Source organism: Protopterus annectens, chromosome 1.part0, assembly GCF_019279795.1.
Source record: "Protopterus annectens isolate FY-2018-M chromosome 1.part0, PAN1.0, whole genome shotgun sequence".
Lineage (NCBI taxonomy): Eukaryota > Metazoa > Chordata > Ceratodontiformes > Protopteridae > Protopterus > Protopterus annectens.
The window spans coordinates 762158054-762168645 of NC_056725.1; positions in this window are offsets into that span (position 1 = coordinate 762158054).

A 10592-nucleotide genomic window follows, 5' to 3' on the forward strand; every position below is an offset into this window, starting at 1 on the left:
GGATGACCCTTGGGTATTCTTGAGTCCCCTGTGGATTCAAAGTGGTGGAAAGGGCCCTTTCTCACCACAGGGAGAGCCTTTGTTCTTTCTCCCTTGGCACCAGTCTCCACCACCACAGATCCTGTGTTTGAGGTAGTTCATCTACCACTGGGACAGCCAGCCCTGGAAAGCCTCCAGCCCATTCTTTCAGTGGAACCCCGTTTTTTTTTTTTTCCAACACCTCCAAGGAACATCCCCCACCAATGAGGTTCCTCAGAAGAGATGGTGTAAAAGGAGGCACGTGAATTCTCCCCAGGAATCCCTAACTACTTGAAGTATCGACAGCAGCATTTGTCCTGTATTGGATTCACTAAAGGTTTGCATGATGGAAGAGTTACAAAACTGGTTTGGTATTAATAAAATAAGCAAATGGGACAAAATAATTGAATACACATTACAGGCCAAAAATAGACTAAAGTTAGAATTTAAAAACAAAATGAAAGCATTTATCAATCAGTCCGAACTTAAGACTTAAATACAAAATACGACTGAAATTTCTAAAAGTTTCAATAAACACTTGGAAAACTTAAACTGCAGGCATATTCAGTTATTCACTTTAAGCTTGCATAAACTTGCTCTCATAGATCAAAGAAATAGGCAAACTAAATCAGTAATTATAGCACTGAAATAATACAAAAAGAAAAAGCCTGTAAAGGTATTCTTAAAGGAAGCTTTAAAGTATTTTATGAAAATATAAATACAAAATAACCCTGAATAATGGTAGTATGGTTGGAAACTTTCTACAATGGAAGAAATGTAATAATGTTACATAATAATATAAAAAATATTATATAAATTGTTAGATCATTCACTTTAACCTTGAAATAAAAAAGCAATGGGTTAAAATAAGACAGGCTTAGATAATTCAGAAGTATATAAAATACTTCTAGATGAGTACAGTTAAAATATTAGATGATGTCTACAGAAATAGAAACAACTGCTGAAGTTTCCATTGGTAGAGTATTCCCATATATCTCCTATTTTAAACATATACCTATTTTAAAAACAAGATAAGGATCCTACAAAGTGTTCCTCAGCAACAAGACCCATTTCACTTTTAAATGTGGACTATAAGAAGTTCATGTCCATTTCAGCAGAGTTGATCTACTTGTACTTAAACCCAGTTTGATTATTGTTAATCAGTTTATTTTAAATAGGCAAGTACAGTATAATATAAGAATATATACATGACTATGCAAATAAAAATAAAAAAGAACTTTCAGTCATTAGTCGTCGATTCAGATAAGTGCCCTTTGGTTGTTCCGTTAAATGGGCATACCTGTTTTGAAACACTTGGTACGCTATAATTGCACACCTGAGCTAATTGCATTCATTTCTAAGTTATAGCACTCTCTCTTGTGCTTATATGTTAAAAACAGGTTCTTATCTTTCCTAATTCCTTTGTAATTTGCAAAGAGGAAGGCTTTAAAACAAGCCTGTCCATTTACCATGTTTACTTTTTTGCATTAGCTTCTATAGAACGCTTCACTGCAGATAGTATTGGATCAATAAAAGAACATTAATGGTATCCAAAATAAAAGAAGATTCTGAACTTAAGATTCAGATCTTTTGCTGATAATATTTTACTAACAGATACTATAGAACATTCATTTAGAACATAGCATTATAGTTCTGTGAGTCAGTTTAGAAGAAATCTTGAACTTAATCATAATAATAAAACAAATGGATTGAAATTAAATTCAAGAGAAAAATACTCTCTCTAACTTCAGTTGGAGAAGCAGTCATAAAATACCTTGGTTATAACCACAATGTCTGCAATAAGTACAAAGAAATGATACAAACTTTCAGCAGATTGTTGAAGTTAAAGTATTATGAATTAGTCACAAATTGGAAGAAATTCTTCTTTACCATGGAATTGAAATATGCTTACATTAGGATGTGCAATTCTCTCTCCCCTAAGAGCCATTGTCCAAATACTCTCCACCAAAAGAATTGATAGACTACAAATAATATTCTAGTTTTCTTTTTTTTTTATTTTGCATCCCTAATAAGTAGAGATCTGATGTTTTGTGTCACACTCATTATTCTATAGCGTATGTGGACCTTTCTACAGAGTTCTTGGATCTGACTTCTGCCACTTTCCAAGCTGAGAAATTGTAGCTCAAGCTCTTTGTCAATATCCTACCCATGTAGTGCATCGCATTCCCATTTTCCCCAGTGTACCTCATATCCCTCATTTGCACGCTCTGCTGTAAGTGCAGCTTCAGGCGGAGGTTTTCTATCACTTACTGCAGAGCTCCTCTCTAGTTTTTTCCCTGAGCATTTGATTTCTCCACCAAACATATTGAGTTTTAGCCTAATCTTTAGTTTATCATCTTTATACATACCTTGGTTTTCTCTCCTTGACTTTCCCGCCTTCTTTGTTTTGTCTCTCTTCCATTTCCCCTAAAAAATTGTCACTCTTCCATATCCCTCTGGTGTGTGGTGGTGGTGGGTGGGGGTGTGGGGGAGAGTTTACCAGAAGGATTCTCTTTTTTTCTTTTTCCCCTTTTCTATTTTGCAGTGATATGGTCCAATCATCCAGACCAACCTTTAGGATTCTTGGTCTCTTTAGAATTTCAGAAATGTACTTCCTGTAATGACACAAGATCCCATTGTTTGATGTCCACAGGGGTGCATTTCTGCCCTGAACCCCCTCCCACTTGGATGATAGTCCTACTCTATCAGATTCTACCTTTCATCCCACATGTCCTGGTGGATGGAAAATAAGCTGGGTTCAGAGGCACCAGCTTCCTTCTACCTTACTCTCTCTCTCTCTCCAGCTGTTCTTTCTATGTCAGGGGCTCAAACCCCCCTGCAAAAACATAAGGGAAGCCAGGAATATACTCCCTGGATAGGTTGTGTTCTTCATTGTGTGTTGGAGCCGATTAAAAAGGCACCCAATCCTCTGAGTCTACAGCGGCTTCCCTTGCAGGGCCCAGCGCTGTTTGTCTTCTTGCCGCGCCTCTTCACTCGAACTCTCCACCCTTGCCAGTTTGGAGCCGAGCACGATTTAAGCGCATGAGAGGGCGCTCCCTGCGAGGAAGATCTAAAAGCCATCAAGACCTCCCTCTACCACTTCTTACACCAGGCCTTCCCATACTCTAGCCAAGAACATTGTGTATAGACTGATGAGACAGTTTCTTTAACTGGGCACAGATCCGGGATGGGGGGTTTTACCATCTCTGTCCCCCACCAAATCCATGAGCAGAATTTCCCTGCTTCAGTTTTGGAGTCTGTTGATGGTTAGGTACTGAGAGCCGAGACGTTGGAGCCAGTAGTGGTGGTCACTTTGTCTCCTGCAGCCTCCCCAATGTGTTTGGCTCTGACCTCACCAGTGCCTAGCGTGATACGAGACGTAGCCTCAATCTTAAGTCCAGGAGTTTTTTCAGAGCATTTATCCACTTCCCTTGAGACTCCGAGGAGGATGACCGCTAGGTATTCTTGAGTCCCCTCTGGATTCAAAGTGGTGGAAAGGGCCCTTTCTCACCACAGGGAGAGCCTTTGTTCTTTCTCCCTTGGCACCAGTCCCCACCACCACAGATCCTGTGTTTGAGGTATTTCATCTACCACTGGGACAGCCAGCCCTGGAAAGCCTCCAGCCCATTCTTTCAGTGGAACCCCGTTTTTTTTTTTTTTTCCAACACCTCCCAGGAACATCCCCCACCAATGAGGTTCCTCAGAAGAGATGGTGTAAAAGGAGGCACGTGAATTCTCCCCAGGAATCCCTAACTACTTGTACTGATTTTAGGGAAGGGGAGGGGTCCCAAAGATCTCCACCTGAGGATGTCTGTACAGACATTCTAGAGATACTCTGCCAGAGATTTGGTTTGGTCAAGCAGTGAAACCCCACTCAGAGAGAGCAATACAGTACTGTTGGAAGCTTTTGGGTCTGGCCCATCTACATTCTGGGTGTCCCCACCTGCAGATGCTCTCATTAACCTAGTCTCTACCAGGGCATGGAAGGAACCAGATGCTGTGGAACGTTTACCCAAGAGGGGCCAATAAGATTCTGAGCGCACCTACTAATGGGCCACATTGGACAAAAGGTATCCCAGTAGATGCCATGGTGGTTGTAAATGCCACTAATAAGGGTCTGTCTCAGGAAAGCACCTCTGTCAATCTCCCTAAGAAGGATTCTAGTGCTATGGACAGATTCGGCAAGAGAGTTTACGCTTTGGCCACTTTCATCTTACCAAGTGTTGAACTACTTATCCCATTTCACTAGACTGCAGAGAGATCTTGTCAAAGAACTCTGATTCTGTCTTTAAGTTCCATGTCTGCCAAAGATCGGAAGACCTTTTCTTCCAGAATGGCCACTTTACTTTCAGTATCGAATGCATCCATGAGGCTGATCTCTCACTTTGCAGAAGGCACCTCTAGAGTGGCTGGTTTGGGCATTGCCACTAGGTGTCATGCCTGGATGTGGCTGTGTGACTTCACAGAACCCTTTAAGGCATCATTTGTCAATGTCCCTTTTGATGGCTCATCCTTGTTGGGTCCAGCAGTCAGAAAGACACTCTCACGGAGCAAGAGAGATTTAAAGACCTTGTCTGCAGTTGGAATCCAATTTTCTGTCCCACAAAGGTTCTTCTGCAGTAACCAGTGTTGGGGGAAAAATTGTGGTTCAAGTAGTCTTAAGGATCTATTCGGTAGTCTGAGGGGGACTTTAACCCCCCCATAGGCAGAGGGGATAACAGCTACAGTGGAAGATGCCACCCCTGTGGCAGAGGGGGTTTGCAGAACACAGGGTCTGGTGATTTCTTCTTGAAAAGACACTTCCAGCATTCCTTTGGAGGCAGTCTGGGAGTGTTTCTTCTTGCACCCACAAGCCTGGGTAGCCATCATGAATGATCAGTGGGTGCTAAGGATCATATCCAGAGGAGACTTTATTCCCTTTTCAAAAAACCCCAAACCCAAGTCTCTCCTCCCCGATATTCCAGAGGGAGAAGGCAGCCAAAGGAATTGTAAAGCTGCTACAAAAGAGTTATCCAGGAGGTCCCTCCCAACCAAATGAGATTGGGCATCTACTGAAGATTCTTTTTAGTACCAAAAAAGACGGGCGGTTTTTGGCCAATCCTAGACTGGATATCCCTGAACAAACCAGTGAGGAAATCAAAATTCAGGATGGGTCACGGTCCAGTTCATTCTACCTCTTTTGAGAAATGACGCCCTGGATGTGTGCGTACTACCACATCAAAATGGACAGGCGCTCCAGATGGTACCTTCGTTTCAGGTTGGGAGCCAGCCGTTACAGATTCAGATCTCTTCCTTTTAGTCTCATCCACAGCCCCCAGGTTGTTCACCAAATGCATAGCAGTTGTCGCAGTCCATCTCAGGCTGCAGGGATTCCATGCATTTCCCTATCTGGGTGACTGGCTCCTAACTGCTTCAACCAGGCATCTACTTATGAAAGCCTAGGGTTATTTGTTACAACTAGCCACTGTCTAGGGATAATGATCAACACACGCACATCTCAGTTGCAGCCAACACAAACCATACACTTCAGCGGAACATGTTTTGACATAATTTCCACATGAGCTTATCTCACACCAGACAGGATTACAAGTTTATGATCACGCTAGCTATCCCAGCTCCCACAGCAAATCTAGTGCTTAGGACCTTGGGATCCATGGCAGCCACAATAACTCTTACCAACAGCATGCCTACACACGAGTGTCTTACAATGGACACTAGCAGTCTGGTGGTCGTTACACTTGCATCTTCCAATCAAACTTTCACAAATATGTAGGGTCTCCCTTCTGTGGTGGCTCCATTCCCCACAGGTCATGCAAGGATGATTCTTTGTTCTTCCTCCTCCCAAAGCCACGCTGACTACAGATGCTTCCCAGACAGGGTGGGGGGTATTGTCTGGGCCAACTGGTCCAAGACATGTGGACTCCCCAGGAGACCAAATTGCATATAAACGTCCTGGAGATGAGAGGGGTACTTCTAACGTTGCAAGCCCTACACAGCTTTCTTCCTCTGAAACAATTGCAAAACAGTCAGACAAAATGTCAGTAGTTTGGCACATCAACAAACAAGGGGGAACCAGATCTTACCCATTGTGTTGAGAGGTGATGAGGGTGTGGCAGTAGTCAAGCTCTACCATTTTCTGACAGCAAAACTTATTCCTGAGGAGTCCAACATTCTGGTGAACAGGCTTAGCCAAGTTCTTCTGATGCCTCACGAGTGGAAAACCTGATTTTCTGCAAGTGGGTCAACCCTGCCACAATCTATTTGTATCCCCTTTTCAACTGTGCTATAACAAGCCATAGTAGGAAGTTACTTTTTTGCCTGTGATCTCCACCTGTGGGTCAATGAGGGATGCTCTAGTTCATGCTTGGCCCTCCAGTCTGCTTTATGCTTTCCCTCCAGTCCTTTTAATCCCCAAATTTCTGCAGAAAGCATTAGGTTGAAGAAATAAAGTTATCCTCATTGCCCCGTTCTGGCCTCCTCAAGTGTGGTTCCACCTATCTTTGGTCTCATCTGATTTGCCTGTCGATTACTCTAGAACTAGTTTGGGATGGATTGCCTCATCCATCTTGGCATGCTCACCCGGATCTTCAAAGACTGAAACTAACCACATGGTTTCTCCAATTCCAATGATGACAAGACATTCCAGGCTTTCATCCCGGTCCAAAAAATTTTGATCGCCACTCATAAGTCCTCTACTAGGGAAATGTACAAGATCAAATGGAAGAGGTTTTCCCTGTGGCCCAGAAAGAACAGCTAGATCATTTTACTGCTCCCATCCAAAAAGTTTTGTTTTTTTTTTTTTGGCTTCCCTCTTCCAAAGTGGAGCCAGTTACTCCACAGTTGAAGTCCAGCTTGCAGCAGTCTCCAATTTTCATACTGGGTAAAATTGGTCTTCTCTGGCTTCATCCAAACTTGGGAAAATGTTTCTGAAAGGTACCTTTTTACCCCGCTCCCAATCAAATATCCTACTCCTAAGTATGATCCAACTGTGGTTTTACAAGCCCTAGTCCTTCCTCCTTTTGAACCTGCGGCAAAGGTAGACTTGAAATTTTTCTTCTGGAAGACAGTTTTTCTGGTCGCTATTAGCTCCGCAAGAAGGGTTTCAGAGCTGCAAGCCCTTTCCTGAAAGCCTCCTTACCTAAAGATAGACTTGCTCTATGCACCAACCCAATCTATGAATCTCCCAGTTTCCTTTCACAACTTTCAAATCAAAGGACAGTATGCTCTTTATCTTCTAGATGTTCATAGGCAACGACATTTCTACTTGGACAGAACTAAGTCTTTTTTGTAGAAAATCGGACCAACTGTATCTTTTTCTGACATTAGAAAAGGATGAGCCAACACCAAGACTACCCTTGGCAAATGGTTGTGAGATTGTATTTTCTTTGCGTATTCTTACTCTTCCAAAAACGGGCCCTTACCAGGCAAAATCAAAGCTCACTCTACAATGTCTATGGCAACTTCTCAGGCCTTTTGGTCTAGAATGTCTATTGATGACCTTTGCGCAGCTGCAACTTGGTCAAATTCCCACACCTTTGTTGCACACTAAGTTGGACATTATCTCCAGGAATAGAACTGCCTTTGCTCTGCATTGCTCACTAATATCCTTCCATGAGTGCCACCCTAGGGTTGTTATACTGGGGACTCTGTCTCACAGATTTAGGAGGAATGACTGTTACATCAGATAAAGAAATTATGTTCTTGCCATAATGCTCTGTGTTGTCATTGCATTCTTCCTTAACCTTCCCTCCCTCCTTCCCCCTGTCCATTACTATGAGAGACCTGTTGGGAATGATTTAATGGGAACAGCAATTCTGGCTGAGCTCCTGCTCTTTATGCTTCATCTTGTTTCATTGGTGTTATCCATAAGACTGCTTGTGTGTGTGTGTACAGCCTTGCTGCAAACTCGATCTGAGGTACATTGTTGGAATGAGGCATTATGAGTTGGATGGGTGGAACTTTAGCTTTGATTTCTCAACTTGGAAAGCAGCCTAGTCAGATCCAAGAACCAAGAAAGATCCCACAGTTGAATTCAGTAACCACACAGATGGAACATTATGGTAAGAACATAACTTTTTTCCTTTGTTAGGTACGGAAAGGGTTGGGATAGGATTCACTGATATTCAATTCTACGCTACTTCAGCATGTAACATTTATGGTGTTGTGCATAAATTTGTCATATGATTCAAAATAGAAACAAAAGCATCAAGAATTATTATTGGTAAATAATATATCACAACCAGTCATAAACAAATAGCCACTAATAGTTTTATCTGGTTATTAAAAGATGTGTAAATGGAATTGTATCCTCCTTCTCAAGTTCCCTATTTAATAATTTCCTCTTTCCAAACATTCATATATTCTAACCATTGCATTAAAGTCTTATTTCCTGTTTCCAATTGCATATACAAATGACTGGTTAGAAACTCAAAATGCTAATATTGAAAACAATAAAGTAACTTAATTTATTGGCATCAATTCTTAAATGGTACTGATATGCATACTATTGAAAATTTAAGGTCCAAATACAGCCAGGATTCTGAGAATTGGTTTATTTTACAAATATTTAGAGATTTTGTGAACACAGCAATTAAATACGCTACTTAACCTAGAAAGGAAATTGTTCCCCAAACTATTGGAATTTTTAATAAATGTAATAATGCAATGAAACAAATCATATTCGTCACAAATTTATAAAATTAAGTTCGATTTCATATAGTTGGACAGAACTATTTCTCACAAATTAATAATAATGACTGATCTGAAGAATACAAGAAAATAATAATAAAATCTACAGATAAAACCACATCTTCATTATACTGAAAAATTTTAAATAGGAAATTCTTACATAGAGCTTTTTGTCACTCCTAACAAAATTACAGTTATGTAAAAATCAAACAGAATTAATTGTAGAACAGGTGATTCTGAAATAGGACGCATATGGTATTTGAATGTGAACTCCCTCTCCCCTTTTTGGAAAGAAATTAACTTAATTCAAGCTGTATGGTCATATAGATGTAATATTTCTAAATCTTTACTTTTATTAAACGCTACAGTTCTGAGAACTCCAGCACCCAAGTGCTGCCTCTCTTTGGTCTATTCCTTGATATAGCCAGTTAAAGTAAATACTTCAAAATTGGAAAAGCAGTTACCCCTTTTGTGTTGAATTTAATAGTGTGGCAAAATTGATTGCAGTGGTGAATTGTATACTGTAAAGTTGATAACTTCTAACATTACACATTCATAAATCTGGCTTAAACATTGACTTGCTTGAAAAGTGTTCAAAGTTTTCACCTCTCATAGACATTTGTTATTACTGGGAAACCAGCAAACACTTATTATGTGGGTTATCTTTTCTCTTGAAAATCCTATTTGATTTCTACTCCTAGCTTCCCTTTTTACAATTTGCAGACATTCATAAATTCAGCATTAGATCACTGTCCCCCATACATTTTTTACATGGTGCTTCAGTGGCTTTAAAACAGGCTTACCAAGAAAATGAAGGAATATGAGGACTATTGGTTTATATAGTACCTACTGTAGTCTGTGGGAATAATGCTGGTGGCCTCCAAACTATTTGGTTTATATCCAGCCAGCAGTCTACTGCCAGAAACTGAAGCTGAGCTCCATATAAATGGCACACAGTAGTCAGAAGTTTCTGCTACCAAACTGTCACATATACTGTGAGCTTTGTGGAACTGATGGTTGGCTAGCAATCCTCAAGCTGGTCAGAGATGGCCTTCTAGGGAAATTTTTCTGAGAAAATTATGGTCGCTTTTTGCTATTTATGCTATGAAAGCATAATTTGTTTCCTGTCATTCTGTACCAGGGATTTTACTGCTGTGAATTCTTGTTGAAAAATATTGTTTTTAAATCTGTTTTTGGAACTCAGTATTCTTGTATGGAATTTTTTAGTGGCCTACCTTTGTGCTTTGCATTGTCAAGTTACATTTTACCCTCAAAGCCATTTTTTTATCTGTCACTGAGTTGCCAACTCTGGGCTCCAATAACCATCTTTGAGGAGTCCTTTCCATAAGAACCTGTGGACCAGTTATCAGTCTCCTTGTTTTTCCCCCTGCCTTTGCTGTAATTTGTAAGGAAGTTGTCAGGATGTCTTTATTAACACCAGCTTCAATTTTAATTAAGCTGCCAATGGGTAACTTTTTGTTGTGGCTTAATTTGGTTCCTTGACCTCTCATTATTTTCTGGTCCCTCTACAGCTGCTAAGGACTGGGAATAGATGTATCCCCTCTGTAGCTGTAGAGTTGCTGCCTTCATCTCTGGGGAAGGGAGGATGTGTACTGCATAGCTGAGAAAGGGAGCTTGAGCCCCCGGGATAGGATGCCTCCTTGAATGTAGGTCCTTTCCAAGGTGTTTCCTTTGGGGGCACAAATGGGAAAAAGATTGGCCACTGCTTTCAATTTTAGTGAACTGAGAAGAGTTGCTAAGTTTTTTAATAGAGCATTGGATTGTTTTTTTCTTTACTACTTCACAAAAGGAGGAGTTCCTTCTCCTTCCAATCTCTGATTTCTGTAGAAGAGCAAAGATTAGTCGGAGAATGTTGTGCTTCAAGA